Source organism: Myotis brandtii, unplaced genomic scaffold (genome assembly GCF_000412655.1).
Source record: "Myotis brandtii unplaced genomic scaffold, ASM41265v1 scaffold84, whole genome shotgun sequence".
In the NCBI taxonomy this organism is placed as follows: Eukaryota; Metazoa; Chordata; class Mammalia; order Chiroptera; family Vespertilionidae; genus Myotis; species Myotis brandtii.
The window spans coordinates 261,221-273,256 of NW_005371410.1; the positions used below are offsets into that span (position 1 = coordinate 261,221).

At 38.5% G+C, this 12,036-nt stretch overlaps 1 pseudogene; it reads left to right on the forward strand.

Annotated features, from left to right (window-relative positions):
• The first annotated feature begins 223 nt into the window (after nt 1-223).
• The window catches only part of LOC102250407, a 17,980-nt pseudogene continuing 6,167 nt past the window's right edge, over nt 224-12,036 (forward strand).

The window sequence follows — 12,036 nt, forward strand, 5'->3', positions numbered from 1 at the left end:
TTAGCTAAAATGAGGTCATCCTGGAGGAGGTGGGCCCTTAATCCAATATGACTAATGCTCTTATTAGAAGAGGAGTGAAACACAGAAAGCAGACAGTCACATGACACCAGAGGCAGAGATTGGAGTGATACATCTTTAAGCCCAGGAATGCTGAGGATTACCTGCAAGCAGCAGAAGCTAGAAGAAGCAAGCAAGAGTCTCCCCTAGAACAGTCATAGAGAACATGGCCCTGCCAGCACCTGGATTTCAGACTTCTAACCCCCAGAACTGTAAGACAATAAACTTCTGCTGGTTTAAGCTATGCAGTTGGTGGTACTCTGTTACAGAAGCCACAGGAAACAAGCAGAATTCTGTAAAACTAGTATTCTATGCAGCAAACTTTGAGAATGTTTATCTGGCCATGTGAAAATGGGCGGGTTCTTTAATCCTTCTGTGCCTCAGTTTTCTCATTTGTAAGATGGGGATGATAACATCTATTCAATGGGGTCATTCTGAAGTTTAAATAAGGTGATATTTGTAAATGTTTAGAAAAGTGTCTGGGACATTTAGTAAGTGCCTGTAAATGTTAGTGATTTCTCATTTTCAAAGAGTCTTCATTATTCTGGGGCTGATCCATGTTTTTAAATATATGTACTAGTATATTTTTTATTTCAGAGAGGAAGGAAGAGGGAGAGAGAGATAGAAACAGCAATGATGAGAGAATCTTTAATTGGTTGCCTCCTGCACGCCCTCTACTGGGGATCAAGCCCACAATCCAGGCATGTGTCCTTGACCATAATTGAACCGTGACCTGTTTCATAGGTTGACAATCAACCACAGAGCCACATTTTTAGAAAACATGAAAAGAATTACTTAAAACAGAGATGCATCGAAACATACATTTTCACATATCCAGGGGCTATATTTTAGTTTTAAGGTACCAAACATCAGTTCATGGGATATTTACAAACTAAGGTAATCATCAAACAAATTGACAGGGAAATTTTCTTTGCATAAATTGTGGGGCTGATTCTTTTCAATGATAAGTTCAACAAAGATTATAGAAGTAATCATAGGACTAGATTTTTGACTAGTTCCCTCTCCTCATTATATTAGCAGTTTTTGGCTGCAATCAATAGAAACCAACTCTGACTAAGATAAGCAAATAGGAATTCACTAGAAGAGTGTGGAATGGCTAACTTATTCAAAGAAAAAATACTCAGGTCTTTGGGTGTGTGTGTGTGTGTGTGTGTGTGTGTGTGTGTGTTTTAATCTTTATGTTGAAAGTATTACATATGTCCCCTCCCCACCCCAACCTCCTCCAGCCTGGCCCCGCCCTATGCCCCAGGCCTTCACCACCCTATTGTCTGTATCCAAGGTTTATGCATATATGCATACAAAGAAGACTCAGGTCTTTGAAAGGACAGAAATCAGGGCAGCTGTGGTGTTCCAGGAAGCAAGAATTAGTATGTGGTGTCTTTGAGACACAAACTAAAAGAATTTCAATGGTTTCCAGGCTCTACAATAAGTTCCAGGGACCCCACCTTTGATGGGACTAGACTGTCTCAGTGCTTCCCTCTCAGCCACCTGGACAGTGCCTGATGGAGGAGGGCTCATCCCCCAAAGTAAAATCAGGGCACTTTTAATAGTGGACGAGTGAAAGGCCCTGCATAGGCAAAACCCCAGGAAAGTCAGGGGCAGGAAGATCTGTTCTTGAGGTTTTTTTTCTAACAGCCTCCTGACTCACTCTCCTCCTTTCTCCCAACTCTGTATCTAACCAGCAGTCACTGCCCCTCTATGTTTCACTTTTCATTTTAGGCTAATGTAGTGTCAACTTTAAAAAAAAACATTGAAACCTGTAAAGAATTTTTGTAAGTTTATTTGAGCCAAACTGTCGACATATGCCAGGAAGCAGAACCTCAATGAATTGAGATAATGCTCCGGAGGATGGTAGGTTACATCTGTATTTATACATTTGCAATCAAAGGAAAGGGACGTAGGTGGGTTACATGAAATCCATTGGTTATAGACTAGAGAGGCGGGAGAAAGCAAAGCAGGGAATCCCCTGGGATTGGATAAAAAGTAAAATGATAGACACATACTTAGGTGGGTGCAGGAACAATTAACACGATAATGAAGGAACTTGTGGTATCTGTCCTGGCGCCCAGCACATTTGGTTGTGCCCCAAGCGGTCCAGAAAAAGGGAAGTTACAAGTTACCCAGACATGCCAAGGGTATGTTATTATAGATGCAAAAAGACAGGCTCAGTTAAGGTAAAGGTTGACCTTGTCAGTGAAGATACCGGCCTAGGATGTAACAACCCACCATAACTGCTTTTAGTTAAAGTTTAATTTCAGACCATCCTTTGTGGTTACTTTAGGTCTCTGAGTTTGCAAGACTGCTATGCAGGCCTTCCCTGGGCTTGTCAGGTTAGCATGTGGCCCCTTTCGTCCACAGTAGATTATGTAAAACTATATAGATGGCTCACCATCCACTTTTCATTGCACCAACATTAGTTGGAAGTTATTAGAAAGCTTGGGGGTGTAGGAGTGAAAAAAAAAATTAGATGGCACTGAGCAAAACAGAAACCAAAGAAAGGGATGGTTATCCTGTCTTCATTGAAACAAGTATTTTGCATTGTCTGTATTTTTACAGGCAATGGAAACAGTTCATAGATTTACCAAGTCTCGTTTCATGGCTAAATTTACCTCGTTTTGTTTAATTGGCCAAGTGACTTCCAAACTGTAATGTTTTCTCTCTTTGCCTGAATATGACCAGAGGTTGTAAAGAATCCTTACTCCAAAATATCACATTTCTAGGATGCCTACGGTATAAAAGCAACCCCCTGTGTTCTGAATAATTTATTTCAAGAAATATGTTTTGAATGCTGACTATGTGCCAAGCCCGGGACTAGGTAAAATGTCTTGCCACCAAGTAGCTTAAATGTGTTTATCAGCTGAACATTACCAGGGATGGATTAGAGGTGACACTCTTGCTTCTCCTCAAGCCTCGGATCATCATGCCTGCTTAGCAACACCTAGTGGTCAGTAGAAGGAACTGTCTGAATGAGTGACATATTTAGGACTTTTATAAGAGTTGAAGCAAATGCTCTTCCCTTCTGTCACATCCCATCTCCAGATCAGACAGATAATTAGAATCTCTTTGAATATCTTTTTTTTATTTATGTGTGTCTAGGCTTACTTCTTTAAACCTCTTTCTGTCCTACTTCTAATTCTCCACAATGGATCAATACTTTGGAAACATTCTTATAGTACATTTTATTGGTGTAAGAAAAAGTTAAGAATTTAGAATAAGCAAAAAAAAAAAAAAAAAAGATTACTGTATGTCTCCAATGGGAAATTAGGCTTCATTTACAGCACACATTTACAGGTGATTTGATTCTATGGAGTTTGTGGTTTTCCTTATATTTGAATTATTTTACAGCTTCGTAAATTCTCTTTGATGGAGACTCAACAGACTCCAGTCCACTCTACTACCCCACCCAATTCCACCCCCACACACATAGAAAAAAAAGGTTTTGCCCATTCGTAAATTGATTTTAACATTCTTTCACTCCATATAAACTTGTCTTTGACTTCTCCTTCTCCATTGTATTCTATGTGAGTTGTGATTTTATTTTTAGAATATAATAAAAAGCATTTGATAGAAATAAGTGGAAAAAGCAGGACACAAACCAGTTGGAGACTTTATGTCCTGATTCTTAAACAGCACACACAGATCTTTGATTAGACTGAAAAGGTGTTGAGTCCTGTGATGATCTGGGTGTTGTGAAATTGTCAAGTTTTTAGTAAGATCATGTTTAATGATGGTCCATGAATACTTCACTAGTAACAGGTATAGAGTGCTAGAGATTTTATGGTATCATTTTGGTGTCTAATTAACAGATAAATGGCATTTACGAATGCCAAAGTGTCCCCTGCATTGGTGTAGCTTTAGCACACTGAAGGCTCCAGAAGACTAAGCACAGCTTTTCAGGGTCCTGTCCCATCAGCACTTCTGCTGGGAGCAGCACCTTCACGTGGGCTCTGCAACAAGGCACGTGCTCCCAGGGCAGACATCAGCACTCTAGGTGTCAGGAATCCACGGCCTGATGCCCCCAACCTCAGGAGGCATCACCTGCTATGGTGGCCACATGGGCTGCAAGAGAGAATCATAAGGAGGGTCAACAGGAGAAATCCACAGTGACTGATAGGACCGTGTCCATGAGTCCCCGGAGTCATCTCCTGCAGAATCAACAAAATACAAAGGGAACCAGAAACGGGGGCCAGATCTCCCACCATAGAAGGTATGTGCAGAGCTCAAGAAACACCATGTGCAACTGCTGTAGGGAGGCAAGATTTCTCCCCAGACTTGCAGGACCTGGGCCACACAGGTTCTATATCTACATCGTGGTCACTGGATACCAAGGATATCTTCAATCTTCAACTTGTTCATTCCAGTTCTTTCCTAAAATGGGCCTCTGAAGATACTGCTGCTTGGAATTCCAGTTGTCAACCATCCTTCTTACATTTCCTGCCCACGTCTAGATGAGCTAAGTGGCATCACGTGTAGCTGAGGTCACTGCAGAGAGTTTTAAATAAGCTATTTAAAAGCTACTGATATCATCAGCTCAGAGCTGTTATTCCTAAATCAGCACAATGTATTCTCCGCTGCAGCAAATGTCCTTGCTGATTCCCGCCTGACTGCTCAGGACACAGTGGGGGACCAGAGCTGGGGGGCGGGGCCAGAGCTGGGGGCGGTACCAGGAGCACAGCGAGATCACAGGCCCTCTAGCAGCCAACCTACCATAAAAGGTGAAAGGAATTGTTTCCCCAAAAGAATTTAAACCAAATGAAATATCAGATCATAATTCGGTTCTGAAAGTATTTAAACACTTTAGTGTTTAGAAACGTGTATATTTCATTCTGATTCAAACAGACTTCCCATTTCTTTAAAAGACACTTTAGTTCTCATATAGGGGAAAAAGTTAAATTTGGGGTTTATTTTAATATTTGCCAAATAACTCTTGGAGGGGAAGCTGGGCCAGATAACACCTTTCCAATACCTCCATTCTGCAATCCTACGAAATGAATAGGATTCAGTCACATTTGGTTTGTTTGTTTGTTTTTATATATAGTTGGGTCTTTTTCAAGGTAGTTCCCAGAATATTGAGAGCAATAACAGGCTTAGTGGGTTTGGCTCAGTGAATGGAGCGTCAGTCTGTGGACCAAAGGATCCCGGGTTTGATTCTGGTCAAGGGTTCCAGGCAAGGGCCCGTACCTCGGTTGCAGGCTCTTTCCCCTCCCCACCCTGGTCAAGCGCTTGTGGGAGGCAACCAATTGATGTGTTTCTCTCACATGAATATTTCTTTCTGTCTTTCCCTCTCTCTTCCACTCTCTCTGAAAATCAATGGAAAAATATCCTAGGATGAGGATTTAAAAACAACAACTCTCTGTCTTAATGCAGAAATGAAACATGGAAAAAATGCACACAGATATTTAAAATTCTCAGATGAATATCCTTTAAGCAGTCCTCCATGTAAATCATCTTTTATCACAGTTGAGCAACACAAAGTTTGAGGTTGTAGTCTTTAGTAAAGACCAAAAGTGTGTATATCTTAGGTTACCAATTAAAGCAGGTAGATAAGTTCTGAAATATTATCAAGTTGTTATTCAATAAATCATGGTGGTGTAATGGATAGCATATGGAAAAAAACAAATTTTAGATTCTACATCTCACACCTTGTATCAACATTAACTCCAGATGGATAATAAATTTAAATATTAAAAATGATATCAGGAAAGTCCTATCAGGAAACATGAGATAAAATTATTTTTATAATCCCAGAATGGAGATGTCATAAAAAACTAATAGTTTAAATTCCATAAAAGTAAAAAATAGTGTATTAGAAAAACACCACAAAGCAAAAAGATAAATTTCAAATTGAAATAAAATATTTATTACACATTTCAGGCAAAAGGCTTATTTTTTAATGCAATGAGAATTTATACAAGGAAATACAATCACAACAAAAGAAAACGGGTAAAGGACATGAATTAACAGTTCTCAGGAAAGGGGGTTAAAGTTATGATAAATGTGTAAACCCATTCATAATAAAAGGAATCACAAAGGAATGATGAGATTCTATTCTTTACATATCAGATGGCTCAGACTCCAAACTTACGCACCCTATGTTGACAAAGGTGTAGGTAGGAAACAGGCACCTCGTTGGTGGGAGTATTAAGCTGAGCAAACTCTACAGAAGAAAATTTGACTATATTTATCAAAATTACAAAAAGCACATGTTCTTTGACCCAGCAAATCTGCTCCTGAGCAAGAATCCTATGGCTGTACTTACCTGTGTACGAATGATAAATATACAAGGACTCCCCTGGCTGTGGTATAAGGAGCATCTTCCGTCATCTCTAGTTCTTTATCCTTATTGGTTGTCACAGCATTTACCAGTACTGTCCTTAGGACATACTTGCTTGTTTTGTCTGTCTCCCCTGAAGAGAGTGCATGTATGTGAGTAAAGGGAGAGGAGCAGTTCCGCTTGGGGAGGTAATCCTGGGTTTGCCTTCTCACAGCACCACTTCCTTGCATAAATGTGGACTATTGCATACCACAAATTTGTTACATGTCTTGCTTACTAGGAGAGCAATGAATTGGCACGCACACCTTGGGTCTACATAACTAGCATCATATAAAGTGACAGGTACAAAAATAGAACAGTACGTTCTCTGTTTCGAGATGAATCCCATATACCTTGACCTCATTCATGAAAACTATGTTTGCACTCCCTGTGTGAAGTTGCTGGATCACCAATGAGGCAACCAATTGATGTGTTTCTCTCACATGAATATTTCTTTCTGTCTTTCCCTCTCTCTTCCACTCTCTCTGAAAATCAATGGAAAAATATCCTAGGATGAGGATTTAAAAACAACAACTCTCTGTCTTAATGCAGAAATGAAACATGGAAAAAATGCACACAGATATTTAAAATTCTCAGATGAATATCCTTTAAGCAGTCCTCCATGTAAATCATCTTTTATCACAGTTGAGCAACACAAAGTTTGAGGTTGTAGTCTTTAGTAAAGACCAAAAGTGTGTATATCTTAGGTTACCAATTAAAGCAGGTAGATAAGTTCTGAAATATTATCAAGTTGTTATTCAATAAATCATGGTGGTGTAATGGATAGCATATGGAAAAAAACAAATTTTAGATTCTACATCTCACACCTTGTATCAACATTAACTCCAGATGGATAATAAATTTAAATATTAAAAATGATATCAGGAAAGTCCTATCAGGAAACATGAGATAAAATTATTTTTATAATCCCAGAATGGAGATGTCATAAAAAACTAATAGTTTAAATTCCATAAAAGTAAAAAATAGTGTATTAGAAAAACACCACAAAGCAAAAAGATAAATTTCAAATTGAAATAAAATATTTATTACACATTTCAGGCAAAAGGCTTATTTTTTAATGCAATGAGAATTTATACAAGGAAATACAATCACAACAAAAGAAAACGGGTAAAGGACATGAATTAACAGTTCTCAGGAAAGGGGGTTAAAGTTATGATAAATGTGTAAACCCATTCATAATAAAAGGAATCACAAAGGAATGATGAGATTCTATTCTTTACATATCAGATGGCTCAGACTCCAAACTTACGCACCCTATGTTGACAAAGGTGTAGGTAGGAAACAGGCACCTCGTTGGTGGGAGTATTAAGCTGAGCAAACTCTACAGAAGAAAATTTGACTATATTTATCAAAATTACAAAAAGCACATGTTCTTTGACCCAGCAAATCTGCTCCTGAGCAAGAATCCTATGGCTGTACTTACCTGTGTACGAATGATAAATATACAAGGACTCCCCTGGCTGTGGTATAAGGAGCATCTTCCGTCATCTCTAGTTCTTTATCCTTATTGGTTGTCACAGCATTTACCAGTACTGTCCTTAGGACATACTTGCTTGTTTTGTCTGTCTCCCCTGAAGAGAGTGCATGTATGTGAGTAAAGGGAGAGGAGCAGTTCCGCTTGGGGAGGTAATCCTGGGTTTGCCTTCTCACAGCACCACTTCCTTGCATAAATGTGGACTATTGCATACCACAAATTTGTTACATGTCTTGCTTACTAGGAGAGCAATGAATTGGCACGCACACCTTGGGTCTACATAACTAGCATCATATAAAGTGACAGGTACAAAAATAGAACAGTACGTTCTCTGTTTCGAGATGAATCCCATATACCTTGACCTCATTCATGAAAACTATGTTTGCACTCCCTGTGTGAAGTTGCTGGATCACCAATGAGAACAAAGATGTTTTGCATGCTGTTTTCCTCAACCTGTTTATGTCTATAGAGTAAACTTAGTGCTAGACTCAGTCCCATTGGGTCCTACTAATTGGATTTTGAGTCTGAACTTGTAGCTACTGCTGATGTCAGGGCAATGCACCCAAAAGACAGGCTGCATCCCTAGCATCTAGAATGGGCCTGGCATTTATTAGGAGCTCTACAAATAATATTAAATGATAAATGAATGGGCGAATGTATATTGTTAAGTGAGAAAGAGCAAGGTGCACAATGGTAGCACTGCATGTTACCATTTGTGTAAGATAATATTGCTTCTATTTGCTTCTATTCTAACTCTGATAGAATGCACAAGTAATTCGCACCTCAATAGATGAAAATATCATTTCTGTATTGGTGATTATAGAATTTATTTTTAAAGCTAGAACACAGATCTTTCTTGGAAAACAATTATGGGCTGCTCTATCATACATGTAAATATAAAAATGATTAATCAAAGTTGAATATCATGAGTTTTTTATATCGCAATAATGATTTTGAACTGGAAAATTATTAAAGCAGGCATTAATGGGATATCTTCATTATCTATTTGCTTCCACAAGTATAGTGTTCTAAGGGGCATGCCACACACACACACACACACACACACACACACACACACACACACACAGGCCCTGAATAGGAGCAGAAGCTGGGAGTGGTGTGCAGTAGATAAATCAGGTGTCAAACAACATAGAATCTCACTGATCCCACCAGAATAGAGAGGTTGGAAAATAATATAGCCTAAAGTACTTATTCCAGTCCTCTCAGGTCTCACAGTTCTATATTGCCTGAGTTTCACTGTTTGAAAATAGCTGTTATGTAAGCTTTATTCATTTCGCTAGTTGTTTATCACAAAATGGAAATTCTTGTTGCTGTTAAGCTTTCATGCAAAGAAAAAGCACAAGTCAATTTTATTCTTCAGAACTTATCAAAGAAAAACAGGATATATCCAAGGTCAATTTAAATTGCACTGTGGTCATTTTAAACACACACAAACAACAACAATTCTTACCTTTTAGAGGTTCTGTTAAAATCTTTATGCCCATGGACACAGACAACAATGTAATAAGGGCGGGGGAGGGGGGGACGGGGGACGGGAATGAGTGTAGGGGGAAAATGGGGACATCTATTATAGTGTCAACAATAAAAAATATTTATGGGTCCAGTGACATAATTTCTGGGATGTGTGGCAAAAAAATACAGGTGAGGATGAAATATATGTATATTTTGATGTATATACAAAGATATATATATGTATATATATGTATATATATGCCATGAATTCATAATTATTGAAGTTGGGTGATGAGTACTAAAAATAATTTCTAGTAATTTTTTTACTAAATTAAAAAATGATAATTTACTAAATTTAATTTACTAAACATTTTTTATAGTAAAAGGTTTTCTGAAATCAATTCTAAGAATCTCTGTTTTAATGCCCACTTCTGCTGTGTCAACTCAGATGATCTGAGATCAGATGTTTGAAGGCAGAAAGGGAAAAACATGGAGGCATGTGGCACAGAAAAGACACTGAAGGGAAAGGAAACTGAAAAGCCAACGGCAATCTTCAACTGCTGCATCTTATCAGCTCAGATGACTGCCTCCCTCATCACCGGGATACCAGGACCTGGCGCCACGCCAGGCTGACAGTGGGTTCTGCACCTACCATGTGGCCGAGAGGTGGCAGAAATCTGCCCAACACATGTAACTGCTGCCGTGACTGCTTGGTCCTTATTTTAGAGAGTGAGATTTCACAAAATCGCAAAAACAATCTGTCCTATCACTAAGGCCTGCTATATAGAACCTGGATCACCATGGTAACAGCAAAGGCAGGCAGTGGGGGAGAGATGTGTTCTTTGTCAGAGCAACAGAAAAGCAGGTGAAAAGGAAAAGTCAGAGAAAGCATCCTATCCATCCCTCAGGATCCAGCTCAGACTCTGTCTCCTCTCAATCCCCAGGGCCTCCTCTAGCTAGCTATGTTTATAAAAAACCTAGTCTATGCATCCAAGGCAGGAAAAATTCTCTCCATTTTGTAGAATTTTTTATATCGTAAAAGGGAAAAATGAGGCTCAGAGAGACTAAGAAGCTCTCTATAATCTAATAAGTGCCAAAGCTAAGAGTGAAACAGGTCCACCTAGTGTCAAGGCCCACGTTCTCTTACCTCTGATCCTGCATTTAGCATTCACAAGTGCTCATTCAGACATTATCCATGTAAACCTGCGTGTCATCACTTGTAAACACATGGACAACATCATAAAGGCAAAGGTAAACATGAAAATAATTTTTAAGCATTTAAAGGTCCAGAGTGTTTTTGAGAATGCATATTTATTCCCCTCTCCCAAATTTCAACCAAATAAGAACATAAATCTCTTTCTGTTATGGAAACCTGAGAAGAGGCGCATAAACATAGCTGCTTTAGGGATGGACCAAACAAGCAATATTCTAGGACATCAATCTATGTATCTAAATATAATTGGATAAATAACAATTATACTGTTCAGTCCAGGTGTCTTCATACAACTCTTCAAATAAGCAGTGAAATGTAAATCAACCTTATTCTTGTTCAATGGCTATAATAAATCCTGAATTTAAACATTTTTAAATGTAGTGCAGAAAAGGATATTTATTATCTCGTATTTGTTTCTAAAGAAGGTGTGTGGTTTTTGTTGTTGTTACTGTTATTTTGGGATATTGTTTATTCAGGAATTTTTATATTTTGTTGAACACAAATACAATGTTATCTTCAATGCAGCTGCCTTGTCAGACTCAAAGATAGAAATGAAGGGGGCTCTGGTCAAGAGGCTGCTGCTGGAATAGAACATCCACCGCATCTACCACTGCAGCTGAGGAATTCTAGCTATATGTTAGTCTTTGCATCATAATTCATTCGAGAATTAAAATCCTAAAAGGACCCAGGCCTCAGATGTTATACAAAAATTAACTCAATAGCTCTAAATGTAAAAACAAACCTGGAAAAACTTGCAGAAAAACTCACTGAAACCCTAGGTTAGGCAAAGGTTTTTATTTTTTAGATGGACTTCATGATAATCACTTTCTGTTTTCCTTTGTAATTTAAATGCATACATGGAAGAGTATCTCTATCCATATAGTAATTTTGCTCATTCCTCACATTTTTTAACTGTGGTAAAGACATGTAACATACAAATTTCCATCTTGATTATTTTTAAGTGCACAGCTCAATAGTATTAAATACATTCACATTGTTGTGAACAGCGCTCCAGAGCTTGTCATCTTGCAAACTGAAACTTTACACCCAATAAACAACTCCCATATCCCCCTTCACCCATCCCTCTGAACCCGTCATACTTTCTGTTTCTATAAGTGAAATCATATAATATTTGTCTTTTTGCAACTAGCTTATTGCTCACATACTATAATGTCCTCAAGTTTCATCTATGTTGTCAAATGTGTCGGAATTTTCTTCCTTTTTAAGGCCAAATAATATCCTCCCCCACCCCCCTGCATTTTTTTTGGTCTGGAATATTTTTTATTTTATTTTATTATTTTACTTTATTTTATTTTTATTTTCTTTATTGATTAAGGTATTACATGTGTCCTTATCGCCCCATTGCCCCCCACCCCCTCAACTCATGCCCTCACCCCCTGGTGTCTGTGTCCATTGGTTAGGCTTATATGCTTGCATACAAGTCCTTTGGTTGATCTCTCACCC